General features: G+C 51.8%; 1 protein-coding gene and 1 long non-coding RNA gene across 19 annotated transcripts in view; one reads left to right on the forward strand and one right to left on the reverse strand.

The window, feature by feature from the left end:
* The window catches only part of IQSEC1 (IQ motif and Sec7 domain ArfGEF 1), a 746,975-nt gene that overhangs the window by 539,269 nt on the left and 185,436 nt on the right, over positions 1 to 22,270 (forward strand). The window lies entirely within an intron of this gene.
* On the reverse strand, positions 3,430 to 12,547 carry LOC143788677 (uncharacterized). The gene is made up of 2 exons (XR_013218705.1): positions 12,432 to 12,547; positions 3,430 to 4,647 (listed from the first exon to the last, which is right to left on the reverse strand). It is a non-coding gene; the product is annotated as an uncharacterized LOC143788677 (long non-coding RNA).

A 22,270-nucleotide genomic window follows, 5' to 3' on the forward strand; every position in this document is an offset into this window, starting at 1 on the left:
AATGATTTAACAGAAGCCGACAAATTAACTATCAGCTATTCCGCTGTCCGTGTGATATATTATATATATACACATATACATATACACACACACACATACATACATACACACAGACAGTATAGACCAAATGTTTAGACACACCTCATTTAAAGATTTTTCTGTATTTTCATGACTATGAAAACTGTACATTCACACTGAAGGCATCAAAACTATGTGGAATTATATACTTAATAAAAGTGTAAGGCAACTGAAAATGTCTTATATTCTAGGTTTTTCAAAGTAGCCACCTTTTGCTTTGATGACTGCTTTGCACACTCTTGGCAGTCTCTTGATGAGCTTCAAGAGGTAGTCACTGGGAATGGTCTTCCAACAATCTTGAAGGAGTTCCCAGAGATGCTTAGCACTTGTTGGCCCTTTTGCCTTCACTCTGTGGTCTAGCTCACCCCAAACCATCTCGATTGGGTTCAGGTCTGGTGACTGTGGTGGCCAGGTCATCTGGCGTAGCACCCCATCACTCTCCTTCTTGGTCAAATAGCCCTTACACAGCCTGGAGGTGTGTTTGGGGTCATTGTCCTGTTGAAAAATAAATGATGGTCCAACTAAAAGCAAACCGGATGGTATAGCATGTCGCTGCAAGATGCTGTGGTAGCCATGCTGGTTCAGTATGCCTTCAATTTTGAATAAATCCCCAACAGTGTCACCAGCAAAGCCCCCCACACCATCACACCTCCTCCTCCATGCTTCACGGTGGAAACCAGGCATTTAGAGTCCATCCGTTCACCTTTTCTGTGTACAAAGACACGGTGGTTGGAACCAAAGATCTAAAATTCGGACTCATCTGACCAAAGCACAGGTTTCCACTGGTCTAATGTCCATTCCTTGCGTTATTTAGCCCAAACAAGTCTCTTCTGCTTGTTGCCTGTCCTTAGCAGTGGTTTCCTAGCAGCTATTTTACCATGAAGGCCTGCTGCACAAAGTCTCCTCTTAAGGGCTTGTTTCCATTTGCGAGAAACACGTCCGTATCTCGCATGTGGAAACCAAGCTGTAGCACCGGCACTCCAGAGCGGAGCATGCAGCCGCATAGGAACACATGGAGCTGCACGCTTTGCTCCAAAGTGCCGGCGCCACAGCTTGGTTTCCACATGCGAGATACGGATGTGTTTCTCGCAAATGGAAACAAGCCCTAACAGTTGTTGTAGAGATGTGTCTGCTGCTAGAACTCTGTGTGGCATTGACCTGGTCTCTAATCTGAGCTGCTGTTAACCTGCGATTTCTGAGGCTGGTGACTCGGATAAACTTATCCTCAGAAGCAGAGGTGACTCTTGGTATTCCTTTCCTGGGGCGGTCCTCATGTGAGCCAGTTTCTAAGTAGCGCTTGGTGGTTTTTGCCACTGCACTTGGGGACACTTTCAGTTTTCCCAATTTTTCGGACTGACTGATCTTCATTTCTTAAAGTAATGATGGCCACTCGTTTTTCTTTACTTAGAATTTGTATTATGGCAGGAAAAAAGCAGCTAACAGTCTATTCAGTAGGACTATCAGCTGTGTATCCACCAGACTTCTGCACAACACAACTGATGGTCCCAACCCCATTTATAAGGCGAGAAATCCCACTTATTAAACCTGACAGGGCACACATGTGAAGTGAAAACCATTCCCAGTGACTACCTCTTGCAGCTCATCAAGAGAATGCCAAGAGTGTGAAAAGCAGTCATCAAAGAAAAAGGTGGCTACTTTGAAAAACCTAGAATATAAGACATAACAAAAAAGTGTGAAACTGAAATTAAGTATATAATTCCACATGTGTTAATTCATAGTTTTGATGCCTTCAGTGTGAATATACAATTTTCAGTCATGAAATACAGAAAAATCTTTAAATGAGGTGTGTCCAAACTTTTGGTCTGTAGTGTATCTCTTTAGATTTTATATACACCTATACTGTGTGTATATGTCTATTCTATTGTAACCTGTCAGTGTGATTTTACTGTACACTGCACCTGAATTGTCGGCCTTTCAAAGGACACCGTTGCGTATTTCTCGCAAGTCACACTGATGGCCCGTGTGGTGCGAGTTTTTCTTGCACAAATAGACTTTCATTGGCGAGTCTCGGCTGATATACGGTGCAAATCACAGCATACTGCAATTTCACTCGCACATATACGGCTGTGAAAAAAAAAGTGATGGGAGATTAACATTGGTTCGAGTGCTATGCGATTTTTTTCTCGCATAGCACTCGGCCGTATTCCTCTCTAGTGTGACTCCGGCCTTAAAGGGAAAATCATTAAAAATTTATATTTTTTAAAATTTGTAAAATTTCTGATTTTTTACAAAATAAATCAAAACATATCAACTCAAGTTTACCATTATCATAAAGCCTAATATAACACGAAAAAAAAAAATTATCTCAAAATCAATGGGATGTTGAAGCATTCCAGAGTTATTACTATATAAAGTGACACTGGTCAGATTTTAAAAAATTGGCCCCGCCACAAAGGGGCTAAGAGCTTGTACATGTGAACATTGTTTCAAAGGTGGCTTACCTGTCTCAGGCAGGTTTCACACCAGCGTTCGGCAGCCTTCTTCCTCCGTTAAGCCCCGCCCACTGCTGCGCCTCTTCCTTCAGCTCCGCCTAAGTCTGCATGCATCCCCCATCTAACATTGGGTACGCAGGCATGCCTCATTTTGAAGATGCGCTGAACTGCATTGAACGCAACATGTTGCATTTTATTGCAGTCGGCGCAGCGTTGAAACAACACATGTGGAGGCATCCGCTTGGCCTGCGTACCCAATATTAAAGATAGGGTATGCAGGACGCATGCAGACGTAGGCGGAACTGAATGAAGAGTTGTGGCAGTGAGCAGGGCTAAGGCTACTTTCACACTAGTCAGTCGGTACGGGCAGTCGCAAACCGTCGGCCCGACGGACAGTGTGTTTTATGTAGAACAACGTGGGCAGCGGAGGCAGTTTTACAACGCATCCGGGGCCTATTGTGAGTTCCGGGGAGGAGGGGGCGGAGTTTCGGCCACGCATGCGCGGTCGAAAATGGCGGACTCGACGCACAAAAAAGTTACATGGAACTTTTTTTGTGCCGACGGTCCGCCAAAACACGACGCATCTGTCGCATGATGGATGCGACGTGTGGCAATCCGTCCCAATGTGTTGCTAATGAAAGTCTATGGAGAAAAAACGCATCATGCAGGCAACTTTGCAGGATGCGTTTTTTCTCCAAAATGACGCATTGAGACGTACAGCAAGCGACGTTAGTGTGAAAGTAGCCTTAACGGAGGAAGAAGGCTGCCATCCGCAGCCCTGCCGAACGCTGGTGTGAAACCAGCCTAAGGCTGTTATTATAGCACCTTACATGTGTTACACAGATACATCATGAGCTTGTCCTGCCCTACGCATGAAATGAAAGGCTAAAATACAATGTGGAGACTTCATCAGAGCAATGTTTTATTTACATTCAGAACTGGTTTAAGAGGAACAAATGACCATTTCCCACAGAAATCTCAGACTTTTACTTATAGAAATACTGGATAAATATCATTTTACCATTAGATATAGAAACATTTCCAATTTTATAAGACTGCATTTTTTTGCATTGAATAACTTTATGCCTTTGCTTGTTTCATTTTATGCATTTCTAAAGTATTGTAAAACTGTAGTATGCTGTTGGTGCATGCGGGTTGGACTGTCGGTTTGGTATGTGGCTCTGTTCCCCCCAGGCCTGCCTCCGATGTCTGAGGTTTCGGTGTCCCAGACCAGAGATCGTAATACCGGCCTTGAATTGTGAAGGACACGGCAGCCGACCCTGAGAAACATCCAAGGTGGGAACGCCCCATCATGTCGAAGAGAGTCTGCTAGATCCAGGCCTAGCAGACCAGTGCTGGTGGGTTCATGGATGCCAGGAGGGGGTTGGCCTAAAGGAAGGTCTCATCTTTTCCTGGCGGGTCGGAGAGTTGTCCCGTCGGTTTTTTGGACAGAACATTTCCAAAACAAACAAAATTGAACAGCAGATGTCTTGGGAGGCAGACTTTAGTCCTCTGTTGCAGAAGCGAAGTACTCTTAAACTGATAGGTGCAGAGTAGGACACACTAGAAAGTTGGTGTGCATGATTGTTCAGGGCACTGGCGGTGTGGACCGGCCACCAGAGAAGGCCTAGACCGAAGCCTGGATATTTTAAGAGCAGGGTCACAGGAGCCTCTGGAAAACATGGAGGCTGCATGAATAGGAAGGTTTCCCCAGAAGATGTCCATATTGCTCAGGGGCAAACTAGGGCATACTTGTCCTGTCCTTTCCATTTTTTTTTTTTTTTTTAAAGTAGCCCCCTCACTGCCTGGTAGGATATACCTGTCCTGAAGGTCACACATCATTCTTCACAGACAGATGATGAAGATGGGCATGGAATAACCTGGACGCAGACCTTTCGGCGGCTGGCACATAACGGATTAGTCTTCCCTCCCTACTCCATCTGGCTCTGGGGGGGCCAGAGGGTAGGGGGATTCGTGGCGTGGACCGTCCTCTGGGGAACCACAAACACTCTTGATGTGTTAGGGCCTTGCCTCGTACACCACAGATGATATGGTAGTGACAATTCTAGGTGGGAGATTAGAGTGACAATTCCACTGTCGCCCTCAAAAGCCGTATCTGAAAAAAAAAAAAAAAAAAAAAGAAAAAAAAAGAAAAAGGAAAATCGTTAATAAAAAAAAAAACCCAAAACCTAAGTCAGAACTGAGCTGGGTGGTCCAGACCCATGTCTGCCTCCTACTGACATTAAGCTAAAAAGGATTAGCTTCGTGCCAGTTGGTGGTGTGGCCTACTCTACAGGGAAATACCTTTTTTTTTTGCATAGCATAAGCAGCATACACTCATATTTTTTTTGTGTACCCCAATGAAGCATTAGCCCCCCCCCCCCCACATCAACCAGATGGCCACACAGCATAACCTCGCTCCCCCAGTCAGGAACATCCACCTCACATTAACCAGCGGACCCCACAGGATAAATCCAAAGCCCACTAGACATTCCCTCCCCTCAAGCGTAAATCCAAATATGGCGCCCCCTGCCCCAACCATAAATCCCATCAGACACCCCCTCCAATCGAACGCCACCCCAGCTTAAACTCTCATCGGACGTCCAACCCCCACAAACCCCCATCGGACGTCCAACACCCATCGGACGTCCAACCCCCACAAACCACCATCGGACGTCCAACCCCCACCGGACGCGGAACCCCCCACCCAGCAAACCCCCAGATGCAGACCCCCCACCCCGCACAAACCCCCATCACACGTGGACTCCCCCTCCCGAGCACAAACCCCCATCGGACGTGGACCCCCCCACCCAGCACACACCCCCTTCGGACGTCCAACCCCCACAAACCCCCATCGGGCATCCAACACCCATCGGACGTGGACCCCCCCACCCAGCACACACCCCCTTCGATGTCCACCCCCCACCCAGCTTAAACCCTCTTCAGCCCCCCCCCAAACCCAACCCATAAGCAGGTCGCCCCCAATAAAAGGGATCCCCCAGTAAGCAGCAGGTCACCCCCCAATAAAAGGGTTCCATCTGTAAGCAGCAGGTCATCCCCAAATCCCACCACGGGATCCCCCCAATAGCCAGCAGCAGGTCGCCTCCCCACATTCAACGACAAGCAGGTCGCCTCCCCACATTCAACGACAAGCAGGTCGCCTCCCCACATTCAACGACAAGCAGGTCGCCTCCCCACATTCAACGACAAGCAGGTCGCCTCCCCACATTCAACGACAAGCAGGTCGCCTCCCCACATTCAACGACAAGCAGGTCGCCTCCCCACATTCAACGACAAGCAGGTCGCCTCCCCACATTCAACGACAAGCAGGTCGCCTCCCCACATTCAACGACAAGCAGGTCGCCTCCCCACATTCAACGACAAGCAGGTCGCCTCCCCACATTCAACGACAAGCAGGTCGCCTCCCCACATTCAACGACAAGCAGGTCGCCTCCCCACATTCAACGACAAGCAGGTCGCCTCCCCACATTCAACGACAAGCAGGTCGCCTCCCCACATTCAACGACAAGCAGGTCGCCTCCCCACATTCAACGACAAGCAGGTCGCCTCCCCACATTCAACGACAAGCAGGTCGCCTCCCCACATTCAACGACAAGCAGGTCGCCTCCCCACATTCAACGACAAGCAGGTCGCCTCCCCACATTCAATGACAAGCAGGTCGCCTCCCCACATTCAATGACAAGCAGGTCACCTCCCCACATTCAACAACAAGCAGGTCGCCCTCAAATCTCACCACAGGGGTCCCCCAAATAGCCTGCAGCAGGTCACCCCTCACATGCAGGTCACCCCCGCATCCCACCACAGGGGTCCCCCAATAGCTTGCAGCAGGTCTCCCCCCACATCCACCACAAGGGTCCCCCCCAATAGACAGCAGGTCACGCCCTCCCAAAACCCGACCACAAGCATGTCGCCGTCATACCCCATCACCAGGGTCTCCCCAATAGCCAGCAGCAGGTCGCCCCCACTAAAAGGGGTCCACCCCGTAAGCAGCACGTCACCTCCAAACCCCACCACAGGGGCCCATCAATAGCCATCAGCAGGTCACCCCTCCACAAGCAGGTCGCCCCCACTAAAAGGGGTCCCGCAACAAGCAGGTCGCCTCCCCAAACCCAACCATAAGCAGGTCACCCTCACTAAAAGGTGCAGGTCGCCCCCAAATCACACCACAGGGGTCACCCCAATAGCCAGCAGCAGGTCTCTCACCCCAAACAAGTCTCCCCATAAGCAGGTCACCCCTAAATCCCACCACAGGGGTCCCCCCAATTGCCAGCAGCAGGTCCCCCCCCCCACAAGCAGGTCACCCCCCCACTAAAATGGGTCACCCCCAATTGCATGCAGCAGGTCGCCCCCCCCCCCCCACAAGCAGGTCAGGGGTCCCCCAATAGCCTGCAGCCCCCCTCACAAAAGCAGGTTGCCTACCACAGAAGTCCACCACAACAGCCAGCAGCAGTCCCCCCCCACAAAATCCCACAATAGCAAGCAGCAGCAGGTCCCCCCAAAAGCCCACCACAGGGGTCCCCCACAATAGCCAGCAGCAGCGGAGCCTCCCAAAATCCCACCGCAGGAGTCCCCCACAATAGCCAGCAGCAGCAGAGCCCCCCAAAATCCCACCGCAGGGGTCCCCCACAATAGCCAGCAGCAGCGGAGCCCCCCAAAATCCCACAGCAGGGATCCCCCACAATAGCCAGCAGCAGCGGAGCCCCCCAAAACCACACAGCAGCGGTCCCCCACAATAGCCAGCAGCAGCGGAGCCTCCCAAAATCCCACCGCAGGAGTCCCCCACAATAGCCAGCAGCAGCAGAGCCCCCCAAAATCCCACCGCAGGGGTCCCCCACAATAGCCAGCAGCAGCGGAGCCCCCCAAAATCCCACAGCAGGGATCCCCCACAATAGCCAGCAGCAGCGGAGCCCACCAAAATCCCACCACAGGGGTCCCCCACAATAGCCATCAGCAGCGGAGCCCACTAAAACCCCACCACAGGGGTCCCCCACAATAGCCAGCAGCAGCGGAGCCCACCAAAACCCCACCACAGGGGTCCCCCACAATAGCCAGCAGCAGCGGAGCCCCCCAAAATCCCACAGCAGGGATCCCCCACAATAGCCAGCAGCAGCGGAGCCCACCAAAATCCCACCACAGGGGTCCCCCACAATAGCCATCAGCAGCGGAGCCCACTAAAACCCCACCACAGGGGTCCCCCACAATAGCCAGCAGCAGCGGAGCCCACCAAAACCCCACCACAGGGGTCCCCCACAATAGCCAGCAGCAGCGGAGCCCACCAAAACCCCACCACAGGGGTCCCCCACAATAGCCAGCAGCAGCGGAGCCCACCAAAACCACACCACAGGGGTCCCCCACAATAGCCAGCAGCAGCGGAGCCCACCAAAATCCCACCACAGGGGTCCCCCACAATAGCCAGCATCAGCGGAGCCCACCAAAACTGCAGCGGTCCCCCACAATAGCCAGCAGCAGCGGAGCCCCCCAAAACCACACAGCAGCGGTCCCCCACAATAGCCAGCAGCAGCGGAGCCCACCAAAACCCCACCACAGGGGTCCCCCACAATAGCCAGCAGCAGCGGAGCCCACCAAAACCCCACCACAGGGGTCCTCCACAATAGCCAGCAGCAGCGGAGCCCACCAAAACCCTACCACAGGGGTCCCCCACAATAGCCAGCAGCGGAACCCCCCAAAACCACACCACAGGGGTCCCCCACAATAGCCAGCAGCAGCGGAGCCCACCAAAATCCCACCGCAGGGGTCCCTCCACAATAGCCAGCAGCAGCGGAGCCCACCAAAACCCCACCACAGGGGTCCCCCCAAAATAGCCAGCAGCAGCGGAGCCCACCAAAACCCCACCACAGGGGTCCCCCCACAATAGCCAGCAGCAGCGGAGCCCCCCAAAACCACACCGCAGCAGTCCCCCACAATAGCCAACAGCAGCAGAGCCCACCAAAATCCCACCGCAGGGGTCCCCCACAATAGCCAGCAGCAGCGGAGCCCACCAAAATCCCACCACAGGGGTCCCCCACAATAGCCAGCATCAGCGGAGCCCACCAAAACTGCAGCGGTCCCCCACAATAGCCAGCAGCAGCGGAGCCCCCCAAAACCACACCGCAGCGGTCCCCCACAATAGCCAGCAGCAGCGGAGCCCCCCATAACCACACCGCAGCGGTCCCCCACAATAGCCAGCAGCAGCGGAGCCCCCCAAAACCACACCGCAGCGGTCCCCCACAATAGCCAGCAGCAGCGGAGCCCCCAAAATGCCACCGCAGGGGTCCCCCACAATAGCCAGCAGCAGCGGAGCCCCCCAAAATCCCACAGCAGGGATCCCCCACAATAGCCAGCAGCAGCGGAGCCCACCAAAATCCCACCACAGGGGTCCCCCACAATAGCCAGCAGCAGCGGAGCCCACCAAAACCCCACCACAGGGGTCCCCCCACAATAGCCAGCAGCAGCGGAGCCCCCCAAAACCACACCGCAGCGGTCCCCCACAATAGCCAGCAGCAGCAGAGCCCACCAAAATCCCACCGCAGGGGTCCCCCACAATAGCCAGCAGCAGCGGAGCCCACCAAAACCCCACCACAGGGGTCCCCCCACAATAGCCAGCAGCAGCGGAGCCCCCAAAACCACACCGCAGCGGTCCCCCACAATAGCCAGCAGCAGCAGAGCCCACCAAAATCCCACCGCAGGGGTCCCCCACAATAGCCAGCAGCAGCGGAGCCCACCAAAATCCCACCACAGGTGTCCCCCACAATAGCCAGCAGCAGCGGAGCCCACCAAAACTGCAGCGGTCCCCCACAATAGCCAGCAGCAGCGGAGCCCCCCAAAACCACACAGCAGCGGTCCCCCACAATAGCCAGCAGCAGCGGAGCCCCCCAAAATCCCACCGCAGGGGTCCCCCACAATAGCCAGCAGCAGCGGAGCCCACCAAAATCCCACCACAGGGGTCCCCCACAATAGCCAGCAGCAGCGGAGCCCACCAAAACCCCACCACAGGGGTCCCCCCACAATAGCCAGCAGCAGCGGAGCCCCCCAAAACCACACCGCAGCGGTCCCCCACAATAGCCAGCAGCAGCAGAGCCCACCAAAATCCCACCGCAGGGGTCCCCCACAATAGCCAGCAGCAGCGGAGCCCACCAAAACTCCACCACAGGGGTCCCCCCACAATAGCCAGCAGCAGCGGAGCCCCCCAAAACCACACCGCAGCGGTCCCCCACAATAGCCAGCAGCAGCAGAGCCCACCAAAATCCCATCGCAGGGGTCCCCCACAATAGCCAGCAGCAGCGGAGCCCACCAAAATCCCACCACAGGGGTCCCCCACAATAGCCAGCATCAGCGGAGCCCACCAAAACTGCAGCGGTCCCCCACAATAGCCAGCAGCAGCGGAGCCCCCCAAAACCACACAGCAGCGGTCCCCCACAATAGCCAGCAGCAGCGGAGCCCCCCAAAATCCCACCACAGGGGTCCCCCACAATAGCCAGCAGCAGCGGAGCCCACCAAAATCCCACCGCAGGGGTCCCCCACAATAGCCAGCAGCAGCGGAGCCCACCAAAATCCCACCACAGGGGTCCCCCACAATAGCCAGCAGCAGCGGAGCCCACCAAAACCCCACCACAGGGGTCCCCACAATAGCCAGCAGCAGCGGAGCCCCCCAAAACCACACCGCAGCGGTCCCCCACAATAGCCAGCAGCAGTGGAGCCCCCCAAAATGCCACTGCAGGGGTCCCCCACAATAGCCAGCAGCAGCGGAGCCCCCCAAAATCCCACAGCAGGGATCCCCCACAATAGCCAGCAGCAGCGGAGCCCACCAAAACCCCACCACAGGGGTCCCCCCACAATAGCCAGCAGCAGCGGAGCCCCCCAAAACCACACCGCAGCAGTCCCCCACAATAGCCAACAGCAGCAGAGCCCACCAAAATCCCACCGCAGGGGTCCCCCACAATAGCCAGCATCAGCGGAGCCCACCAAAACTGCAGCGGTCCCCCACAATAGCCAGCAGCAGCGGAGCCCCCCAAAACCACACCGCAGCGGTCCCCCACAATAGCCAGCAGCAGCGTAGCCCCCCAAAACCACACCGCAGCGGTCCCCCACAATAGCCAGCAGCAGCGGAGCCCACCAAAATCCCACCACAGGGGTCCCCCACAATAGCCAGCAGCAGCGGAGCCCACCAAAACCCCACCACAGGGGTCCCCCCACAATAGCCAGCAGCAGCGGAGCCCCCCAAAACCACACCGCAGCGGTCCCCCACAGTAGCCAGCAGCAGCAGAGCCCACCAAAATCCCACCGCAGGGGTCCCCCACAATAGCCAACAGCAGCGGAGCCCACCAAAATCCCACCACAGGGGTCCCCCACAATAGCCAGCATCAGCGGAGCCCCCCAAAACCACACCACAGCGGTCCCCCACAATAGCCAGCAGCAGCGGAGCCCCCCAAAATCCCACCGCAGGGATCCCCCACAATAGCCAGCAGCAGAGCCCCCCAAAATCCCACCACAGGGGTCCCCCACAATAGCCAGCAGCAGCAGAGCCCCCCAAAATCCCACCACAGGGGTCCCCCACAATAGCCAGCAGCAGCGGAGCCCCCCAAAATCCCACCGCAGGGATCCCCCACAATAGCCAGCAGCAGCAGAGCCCCCCAAAATCCCACCGCAGGGAACCCCCACAATAGCCAGCAGCAGCGGAGCCCCCCAAAACCACACCGCAGCGGTCCCCCACAATAGCCAGCAGCAGTGGAGCCCCCCAAAATGCCACTGCAGGGGTCCCCCACAATAGCCAGCAGCAGCGGAGCCCCCCAAAATCCCACAGCAGGGATCCCCCACAATAGCCAGCAGCAGCGGAGCCCACCAAAACCCCACCACAGGGGTCCCCCCACAATAGCCAGCAGCAGCGGAGCCCCCCAAAACCACACCGCAGCAGTCCCCCACAATAGCCAACAGCAGCAGAGCCCACCAAAATCCCACCGCAGGGGTCCCCCACAATAGCCAGCATCAGCGGAGCCCACCAAAACTGCAGCGGTCCCCCACAATAGCCAGCAGCAGCGGAGCCCCCCAAAACCACACCGCAGCGGTCCCCCACAATAGCCAGCAGCAGCGTAGCCCCCCAAAACCACACCGCAGCGGTCCCCCACAATAGCCAGCAGCAGCGGAGCCCACCAAAATCCCACCACAGGGGTCCCCCACAATAGCCAGCAGCAGCGGAGCCCACCAAAACCCCACCACAGGGGTCCCCCCACAATAGCCAGCAGCAGCGGAGCCCCCCAAAACCACACCGCAGCGGTCCCCCACAGTAGCCAGCAGCAGCAGAGCCCACCAAAATCCCACCGCAGGGGTCCCCCACAATAGCCAACAGCAGCGGAGCCCACCAAAATCCCACCACAGGGGTCCCCCACAATAGCCAGCATCAGCGGAGCCCCCCAAAACCACACCACAGCGGTCCCCCACAATAGCCAGCAGCAGCGGAGCCCCCCAAAATCCCACCGCAGGGATCCCCCACAATAGCCAGCAGCAGAGCCCCCCAAAATCCCACCACAGGGGTCCCCCACAATAGCCAGCAGCAGCAGAGCCCCCCAAAATCCCACCACAGGGGTCCCCCACAATAGCCAGCAGCAGCGGAGCCCCCCAAAATCCCACCGCAGGGATCCCCCACAATAGCCAGCAGCAGCAGAGCCCCCCAAAATCCCACCGCAGGGAACCCCCACAATAGCCAGCAGCAGCGGAGCCCCCCAAAACCACACCACAGGGGTCCCCCACAATAGCCAGCAACACCCCCCAAAATCCCACCACGGGTCACTCCCCACACAGACAAGTAGGTCGACCACCACAGGGCCTCCCCCCAATAGCGAATAGCGAGCGGCAAGTAGCATTTTTCACCCTGAAACCACTGACCTCCATGGCGTCCACAAGCTGTCATGCTGCTTTCCTTTGCCGCCTTGGAGAACACGCCCCCTCCCGATATGACACGCCCCCGGAAATGACGTCACACCTGGAAGGAGCCCATACACTCTAGCATCTACCATACACTCTAGCATCTACCCAGACGGCAAGGGACCTGGACACCGAAAGGCGAGTATGTAGTGTTTGTTTTTTTTGGTAACCAGGGTAAACATCGGGTTACTAAGCGCGGCCCTGCGCTTAGTAACCCGATGTTTACCCTGGTTACCCGGGTGCTGCAGGGGGACTTCGGCATCGTTGAAGACAGTTTCAACGATGCCGAAGTCGTTCCCCTGATCGTTGGTCGCTGGGGAGAGCGGTCTGTGTGACAGCTCCCCAGCGACCACACAGCGACTTACCAACGATCACGGCCAGGTCATATCGCTGGTCGTGATCGTTGGTAAATCGTAGTGAGACGGGGCCTTAACAAGCCATTAGTGTAACATGCAGTGTGTGTATGTGTGTAATATGTACTTTCTGTGTAACATGCAATGTGTGTAACACTTGTATATGGGACATGATGGATGTGTGTGTATGTGTGTAACATGCCATGTGTGTAACATACAGAGTGTGTAGCTTCCAGATTTATAAACAGCAGCAGCGCAGATGAGCGTTCTTAGGTGCAAACATGTCAGCAATCACCCAACAAAAGAGCCGAATGCTCTAACACCCTAATTAGTTAGTTGGCACCGTGGAGTGCGCACATTTTTAATTAGCATGTGCAGAAATAAGAGACTCCAGGGCAGTATTGTTGTGGAGGCCACATGACACTCTCCTGAATTGCACATTGTGGGTCAGAACGGTGATGATGCGTTAGCCCCTACTCTCTAGTGCAGACCCTGTGTTTTGCCATGTGCTCTGCGAGGTGCTCCGCAATGTGCTCCGCGATATGCTCTGCGTTATGCTCTGCGATGTGCTCTTCGATATGCTCTGCGACGTGCTCCGTGAGGTGCTCCGCGATGTGCTCTGCGATGTGCTCTGCGAGGTGCTCCGCAATGTGCTCCGCGATATGCTCTGCGTTATGCTCTGCGATGTGCTCTGCGATATGCTCTGCGACGTGCTCCGTGAGGTGCTCCGCGATGTGCTCTGCGATGTGCTCTGCGAGGTGCTCCGCAATGTGCTCCGCGATATGCTCTGCGTTATGCTCTGCGATGTGCTCTGTGATATGCTCTGCGACGTGCTCCGTGATGTGCTCCGTGAGGTGCTCCGCGATGTGCTCTGCGATGTGCTCTGCGAGGTGCTCCGCAATGTGCTCCGCGATATGCTCTGCGTTATGCGCTCTGCGATGTGCTCTGCGACGTGCTCCGTGAGGTGCTCCGCGATGTGCTCTGCGAGGTGCTCTGCGAGGTGCTCCGCAATGTGCTCCGCGATATGCTCTGCGTTATGCTCTGCGATGTGCTCTGCGATGTGCTCCGTGAGGTGCTCCGCGATGTGCTCTGCGATGTGCTCTGCGAGGTGCTCCGCAATGTGCTCCGCGATGTGCTCCGCGATGTGCTCTGCGATGTGCTCTGCGATGTGCTCCGTGAGGTGCTCCGCGATGTGCTCTGCGATGTGCTCTGCGAGGTGCTCCGCAATGTGCTCCGCGATGTGCTCTGCGATGTGCTCTGCGAGGTGCTCCGCAATGTGCTCCGCGATGTGCTCCGCGATGTGCTCTGCGATGTGCTCTGCGATGTGCTCCGTGAGGTGCTCCGCGATGTGCTCTGCGATGTGCTCTGCGAGGTGCTCCGCAATGTGCTCCGCGATGTGCTCTGCGATGTGCTCTGTGATATGCTCTGCGACGTGCTCCGTGATGTGCTCCGCGAGGTGCTCTGCGATGTGCTCCGTGATGTGCTCTTCGGGCCATTACACAGCATTGTGATGCACCCGCGCACTTTTCTAACATGCTTGCACTGTATTATGAGTGTGCACTGCTCAGATATTACACATATGATCTGCTGCTTTGTGTTTGAGTTTCCCTATAAATCCTCCATATGACTATAGGAATTGTTGTTTTTTATTAATATTGCTGAATACAAATGTAGACTTTATTATGATAGTACGATTATTATTTGATTATATGTGGGAGGACAACTTATAATTGCAGTCTACTTAGCCCGTATATATAAATGTTGCCTGATGAACATTGTTTTGAACATAATCTATAACATGTAGTCTTCATTTCCCAGCCCCTTATGGCACCCTACATGATCCTTACTGCTTGCTCCTTGCCTGCCTACTGCCCTCTGCTTTCTTTCCTGTCTGGTTTTATTCTCTTTCTGTTTCCTCCCCCTGGTGGCCAGAAAAGGAAGTGCAGCCCAGTTTGATGCCTCCATCAGACTTCATCTAGTGTACTGTAGGGTGTAAGAAATGCAAAATCATAAAAAAAATCAAAAACCCTGATAACAGTGGATGACCTGACGAGCTGATGCTCATAAAGATCATGAATTACTATAGCAATACTGAACTCTAACGCATTGTATATTATCAGTCTAGTTTATAATCAGTTTATAGTTCCTGACCAGGCACATTTTCTGGGGTTTTTTTGTGGCTTAAAAAAACTTCAATTTTCTTTCTCATTCTTTTTTTTTTTTTTTTTTGCTGTGATACACGGGGATTATTTTTTATGTTCTTTTTTTACTTTTATAAAAAAAAGTTTACAACAACCACAATGGGCCACAAAAATCCATTAAAAAATGTGTTCCCCTTTTTGTCAATTTTTTTTTTTATACAGTATATCAGATACGTATTTTTTTCAATGGGGTCCTAGCTGGTAACAGTGATCTGAGTTATCAGTGACTATTTTTTTTGCCTGCTTTTTATTAATTGTCATTTACTTCACATATTGTGCCTCCATAAAGTTATACTTTATTTTATTTTTAATCTAATTTTCCCTGTAACTTGGACTAGTATATTAGCCCCAGTTATAGTAGAGTTTCAGCTTCCTGGGTGAACTGCAGACCTGATTGACTCTCCTAGAACTCAGCAGCTCCTGATTCCTCCATAGATCTGACAAAAACACGACTGCGGGGTCTGGAGAAGGAAGCACTGTTAGTGTTTCCTATACTGTATATATGACACTTGTTCAGAGCTGGGTATCAAGTGATCAGGAAAGGAAAAACTGTAATAAACCCTCTCTGCCTTCCATGGGGAGCTCGGCCGTGTCTGACAGTGGATTCCCTGCCCCCACAGCTGTCGATTGCCTGCAATTGTTTCACTATGCAATGTAATTGTAGAATGTCATTGCAAAATTGAACGCAAACCACCCAGATGTTTGAAGTCTATGGGTGGCCCACAAGTGGTAAAGCAGGATACAGTTTATTTTCTTTTAGTAATTAATGCTGATTCTATCCAGGAGACCTATTTGGGGAGCTAACAGCAGTGCCCGACACAGTCGGGAGAGAGGACACAGTACTTAGAGAACACAGTTCTGCACCAGGACTGGAGATCTGTCATTCTCATGATCAGTGAAAGTCTCAGAAGTCAGACCCCCCCACTAATAATAAAGGCTTGCATATGCTAGTAATATGCCCAGAACTTTTTAACATGGGGGTACCCCTTTAAATTTTTATATGTACCAGATCTATCTCATGCTACACAATGCCAGCAGCATTGCAGACCGGTAATAAAGCTATCGGGACACTAAACGGTATTTCTTAAGATAACGTTGCTGAATGATTTACATTTCATACCGTGCATGGATGAGTCATTGGCCCAAACTGTTCACTTTTTTTTAATAGGAGGTAAATGACAAAGTTGCTTGTTTTTTCATGTACTTTGCAATTTTAACTCTTTATATTGATGAGAAAACCCCTCTCCCGACAGTGTCGGGCACTGCTGTTAGCCACATTGCAATTAGTGGCCGGCATACCGCTGTCCAGCAAAAAACTGTGAAACAGCAATACCATTTTTTATCCCCTCCCATTCATATCCCAGGGATATGCCAACACTTTGCAAAAATTCTTCTACTGGCCTAAAATGAGTACGTCGGATGTACTGCGGTTATGTAAGTGGCACACTGGTAAATATCTCCGTGCTCATGGCATATGACTGGCAGTGGCGACTCGGTGACCTCAGTAGATTAGTTTTCAGATTTTGGCTGCTTGGGGCCATTAAATTGCCATAAAAAAAGCCAGTACCCGGCATAATTAGTTCATAATGTACCATCTTTTCCGCTATTGGGCTTAAAAACCTTGCGCAGGGTGACAGCCTCCTCCGGGCTCTTGTCTGGGCTCCGTGCAACGCTAAAATGACAGAAATATGTTTCACTAAAAGGCCATCAGCCGCCTAGAAGAAGCTTCAATTAATGTAAGCCTGGCGCGTGTCAAGACTTCTTCTCTAATGCCAGTGGAAATATTAAAGGCGCATAGGAGAGATGACGTTATTATAACCATTACTGATCATTTACCTCCACAATAATACCCAAAGATAATGAGGAATAATCCCACAAAGCAAAATAAAATGAGAAATATTCACAGGGATGCACATAATTAGAGAAACAGCGCCACACCGGTCTGTGGGTTGTGTCTGGTATAGCAGGTTAACCATATTTAAAATTAATTGAACCTAGTGTCAATACCATAGCCAGCTTTTAGACAGGTGTCATGCTGGTTTTGGCTATTTTTTCTAAGGCTACTTTCACATTAGCGTTTCCCTGATGTGCGGCAGGCTGTGGACTTCCTCCATGAAGCCCCGCCCCCGGCCGCACCTCCGCCTATAGCTCCGCCTACTTCTGCATGCAGATGCTGCCGCATGCGTCGTTTTGACGCTGCGGCGACCAGCGTAGGACGCAGCCTGTAGCATTTTTTTTTTCCGCCTCGTCAAAACGACGCATGCGGCAGCATCTGCATACAGCCGCACGACCTGCGTACCTAATGTTAAAGATAGGTACGGAGGTCGCATGCGGGCCGCATGCTGAAGTAGGCGGAGCTAGCAGCGGAGGTGCGGCCGGGGGCGGGGCTTCACGGAGGAAGGCCGCAGCCTGCCGCAGATCAGGGAAACGCTAATGTGAAAGTAGCCTAACATAAGACAACCCCTTTTAAAAAGAACCCATCAATTGCTCAAAAAAATTAAATAATTTGTTAAAAAAAAAAGTCCCCGAGTTTCCCTGATTCTGACCCTCTTTTCCGTTTTGCGCTGCTACACTCCATTTAAGAAATATTCACATTTGTTTCTTCTGGAGCGCACTATGTGAAATCTCTGTTTGGACATCCACCGGATGTTTCTTCAGTCTTCTCTGGGGCCGTGCACTTTCACCGCGCCCTACTAGATGCTGCCAATCACAGCTCAGCAAAGTCGGAGACTGCTAGACTTTTTGGTCAGCTAGTGAGCTGTGATTGGCAGCTACTGGGAGGGAGGAGTGAAAGGTCACACCCTTAGAGAAGACTCTGAAGAAACACCCTGTTGGACTGCAAGGCACAGATTTCACATACTGCACTCCAGAAGAAACAAATGTGAATATCTCTGTAATGGAGCAACACAAATCAAAACAAATAAAGCTGCAGTATCAGGGGAGCTCAGGGATCTTTTATAAGGTATTTAACTATTTTTTTTTGAGCAAGCGACAGGTCCTCTTTAATTCCATGTTGCTTTCACTGACTCTTGACAGGTCAGTCTGCCCCAGTCATGCATCTAGTACAACTTTTGATTTCATATGATTACAACTCTGTGAGCCGTAATGACTGGCAGTAATCGTTGTGATTTTTGGAAAACAGATGCAAAAAAACTATATAGAATGCAGAATTGTCTTTAGAAACGCATGAAGTAAGCTGCAAGGTCCTTATGTCATTGTAGCTATGGGCAGTTACCATCCTATAGTATGAAGATCATTGGATTTCACATGTAAGGAACCATTACTGTGGTTCTCCAGTTATTGCTACATAGTTACTGGATTCTTAAAGGGAACCTGTCACCCCGTTTTTTCAATATGAGATAAAAATACCGTTAAATAGGGCCTGAGCTGTGCTTTACAATAGTGTATTTTTTGTCCCCTGATTCCCCACCTATGCTGCCAAAATACCTTACTAAAGTCGCCGTTTTCGCCTGTCAATCACGCTGGTCTGGTCAAATGGGCGTGGTTAAATCACTGTTTCTCCCCCCTGCTCCTCGGCGTGTCTGACGTAAATTCGATCTGTGAATCGCACAGATCGCGCTCTTTTTTTGCAGTTGCGCAGTGCATTCGGCCCTTGCGCCTGCGTATTATGCTTTGCCCAACTGTGGGCATAGCATACAGCACATCACCGCGCATGCTGTGCTGTATGCTATACCCACAGTTGGGCAAAGCATAATGCGCAGGCGCAAGAGCCGAATGCACTGCGCAACTGCAAAAAAAAAGCGTGATCTGTGCGATTCACAATAGCTGGAAGACATCAAGTATAACTAACTTTGGATAGTTAGTGTTGTGCAACTAGTCAGATGCCAGGTCCTCCTGTGTTGTCTGACCAAGAAACTGTCCCTGAAATCCTTGATGTCTGAATCAGATCCTGTTCCTGAGACCCGTGTTGTCTGAAACTGAAGCTGCTTTGGCAGTACCTCCGCTTGAATCTGCTTTGGAGGTGCCTGAGCCTGAAGACGCTCTGAGGGTACCTGAGCCTGAAGCCGCTTTGGCAGTACCTGAGCCTGAAGCTGCTTTGACGGTGCCTGAGCCTAAAGCCGCTCCGGCGGAACCTGAACCTGAAGGCTCTCCAGCGGAACCTGAGCCTGAAGCTTCTCCGCTGGCACCTGAGCCTGAAGCTTCTCCGCTGGCACCTGAGCTTGAAGCCTCTCTGGTAGTACCTGAACCTGAAGATGCTCTGGTGGTACTTGAGCCTGATGTCGCTTTGGAGGTACCTGAGCCTGAAGCTGCTCCGGCGGTACCTGAGCCTGAAGCCGCTTTGGCAGTACCTGAGCCTGAAGCCGCTTGGGCAGTACCTGAGCCTGAAGCTGCTTTGACGGTGCCTGAGCCTGAAGCTGCTCTGGCGGTACCTGAGCCGGAAGCTGCTCCGGCGGTACTTGATCCTGAAGGCACTCCAGCGGAACCTGAGGGCTGTGCAGCAATACCTAAGCCTGAAGCTTCTCCGTTGGCACCTGAGCCTGAAGCCGCTCCGGTGGTACCTGAGCATGAAGCTGCTTGGACGGTACCTGAACCTGAAGGCACTCCAGCCGTACCTAAGCCTAAAGCTTCTCCGGCGGTACCTTGAGCCTGAAGCTTCTTCGCTGGCACCTGAGCCTGAAGCCTCTCCGGTGGTACCTGAGCCTGAAGACACTCTGGTGGTACCTGAGCCTGAAGACGCTCTGGTGGTACCTGAGCCTGATGTCGCTTTGGAGGTACCTGAGCCTGAAGCTGCTCTGGCAGTACCTGAGCCTGAAGCTGCTCCGGCGGTACATGAGCCTGAAGCCGCTCCATCAGTACATGAGCCTGAAGCCTCTCCGGCAGTAACTGAGTGTCAGCCACGTTCCTCCTGGTTAAGCCCAGAACGTGGCACAGTGGATCCACGATCCACGTGCATGACAACTAGAGGACTAGTAAACCTGCTACTTCCAAGTAGTCCTCCATGTCCATGAGTTCTATATAACGCTGCCCCCACCAATGATTGGCAGTTTTCTGCCTATGCACAGTGAGCACGGAAAGCTGTCAATCAAGGTGTGGACGGGGTTATACAGAGCTCAGCTTTAAAGAGAACTGCTAGATCTTCAGCAGATAAAACTGTGATTTTATCAAATCTGCAGCAAGCGGCGCAGCAAGTAATACATAAGTGGAATTAGTCTCAGCCCCTACATCATGCTGCTCACAGATGGGATAGGAAAAACCTGCTGACAGATTCCTTCTAAGTGGTGCGGTTACAAATTAGTTGATTACAAAAATAATTGTAATATAATGTCACAAATTTTAACTTTTTACAGTTTACTGACATCCTTTTAAATGGACTGTTCAGTAGTAATCAAAAAGGAGTGGTCCCCTCTCTTGCATTCACCATGAAATAACAGTTTTGGAGCATCTTTTCTTATAGTTCTACCTTGCGCTGTTCCTCAGTTATTATTGACAGCTGGGAGTTACTGACAAAGGCCTCGTCCAATCAGTGCTTACAAAGGGGGTGTGTCTCGCCCTAATTGGACAGTGTGAAAGTGGGCAGGGACACGCCCCCTAACTGGTGATACCCAAATGTTAAATTATTCCCAAATTTCCAAGGGGAATAACGGAGGAACAGTACTAGTGAGAGATATAATACAAGATGCTCCAGAATGGTTATTTTATGAGGAATATAGGTATGTACTAAACCAGACATATCAGAATATGCAGCATTCAGCCTTTAAGTGCTGTAATACATACATGAAACCTGGCGTCTCTGTCCTACCCGGCCAAGAAGTGTATTCTGTAATCTTGTCCATATATACAGTATTCCAGTCCTTTCATGTGTGCAGGATTAAGGTGCGAGATTCGTTCACGTAATAACCAGCCCTCGCAGATTATTACATACATAGCAATCTGACCCCATATTAGCTTTGTGGAAATAACAGTGATATTCTGGTATTTGTGACACTTGTAATGAATGGAAGTCATAGCGCTGCCTAATGAAATGGCAGTGTTATAACAGCATGCTGCAATCCTTACCCATTAGGATGTAATGGAACAGTAAAACATATTTAATTACAATTATTACAATGTTATACCACCTCGTATGAGGCTAAATTGCCTTTATTTAAATGGCATTACAGCTCCTGTCAGACTGCGAAAATAAAATTCCATTTTTCCATAGACGTGATCTATGAATGAGTCATGAGACGGCTGCGCTCAGTGATGGCAATCCAACAATCTGTCGGAAGGGTCCCAGCTTATGAGATGGGAGTCCAACGCAAAGGATCAAAGCGTTTTTCTTCTGTTTTTTTTTTTTTCTCATGTGAGTCACATGAGCGTTCGGTTTTCATTTTAATCCGCAAACAACATGAAATATTAGAGGTAGATATTCATCCAACAAGAGGAGTCAATACTTCTGACAACAGTTTACCCTTCCACTGACTCACCGAGATTAGAGCTGCTACCAGTGCCGAATATCATCACCAGTGGCTCCCTGCTTTTGGCGGACCCCCACAGCGAGGAGGTATGTTGTGAATTCTGCTCTTGGGCTCCCTCCGGTGGTTATAAGTGGTAGTGCTGCTGTCTTTGGATCGCAGCATTCATCAGGTGTGTCCAATTATTGCAATTCTGACAGGGCTATTTAGTCTTGCTTTACCCTTTAGTTAGTGCCAGTTGTCCATTGTTTCCTGGAGGATTCACTTCCCTGCCTGGTCTCTCTTGCTTGCTGTTCATTTCAACAAAGATAAGTTCAGTCTTTGTTTTTTGCAGTCCACATGCTGTGGGCCTGATCGTTCAAGTTATTTTCCATGTTTTGTCTTGTCCAGCTTGGTCTGTATAAGGATTGTTCAGCCAAGCTGGTATCTCTGGAGATGCAGATATAACCTCCATGTCTTTCGTTAGATGTGGAGATTTTGTATTTTCTGTGGTGGATATTTTCTAGTGTTTTAATACTGACCGCATATTACTCTGTCCTATCCTTTCTATTTAGCTAGAAGTGGCCTCCTTTGCTAAATTCTGATTTCAGTCTGCGTATGTTATTTCCCTCTTCTCTCACAGTCAATATTTGTGGGGGGCTGTCTATCCTTTGGGGATTTTCTCTGAGGCAAGATAGTTTTCCCTTTTCCATCTCTAGGGGTAATTAATCCTTCGGCTGTGTCGAGAAGTCTAGGGAGTGCTAGGTACATTCCACGGCTACTTCTAGTTGCGGTGTTAAGTTCAGGGTCTGCAGTCAGTACAGGTACCACCTTCTCCAGAGTACGTCTCA

Source organism: Ranitomeya variabilis, chromosome 8, assembly GCF_051348905.1.
Source record: "Ranitomeya variabilis isolate aRanVar5 chromosome 8, aRanVar5.hap1, whole genome shotgun sequence".
In the NCBI taxonomy this organism is placed as follows: domain Eukaryota; kingdom Metazoa; phylum Chordata; class Amphibia; order Anura; family Dendrobatidae; genus Ranitomeya; species Ranitomeya variabilis.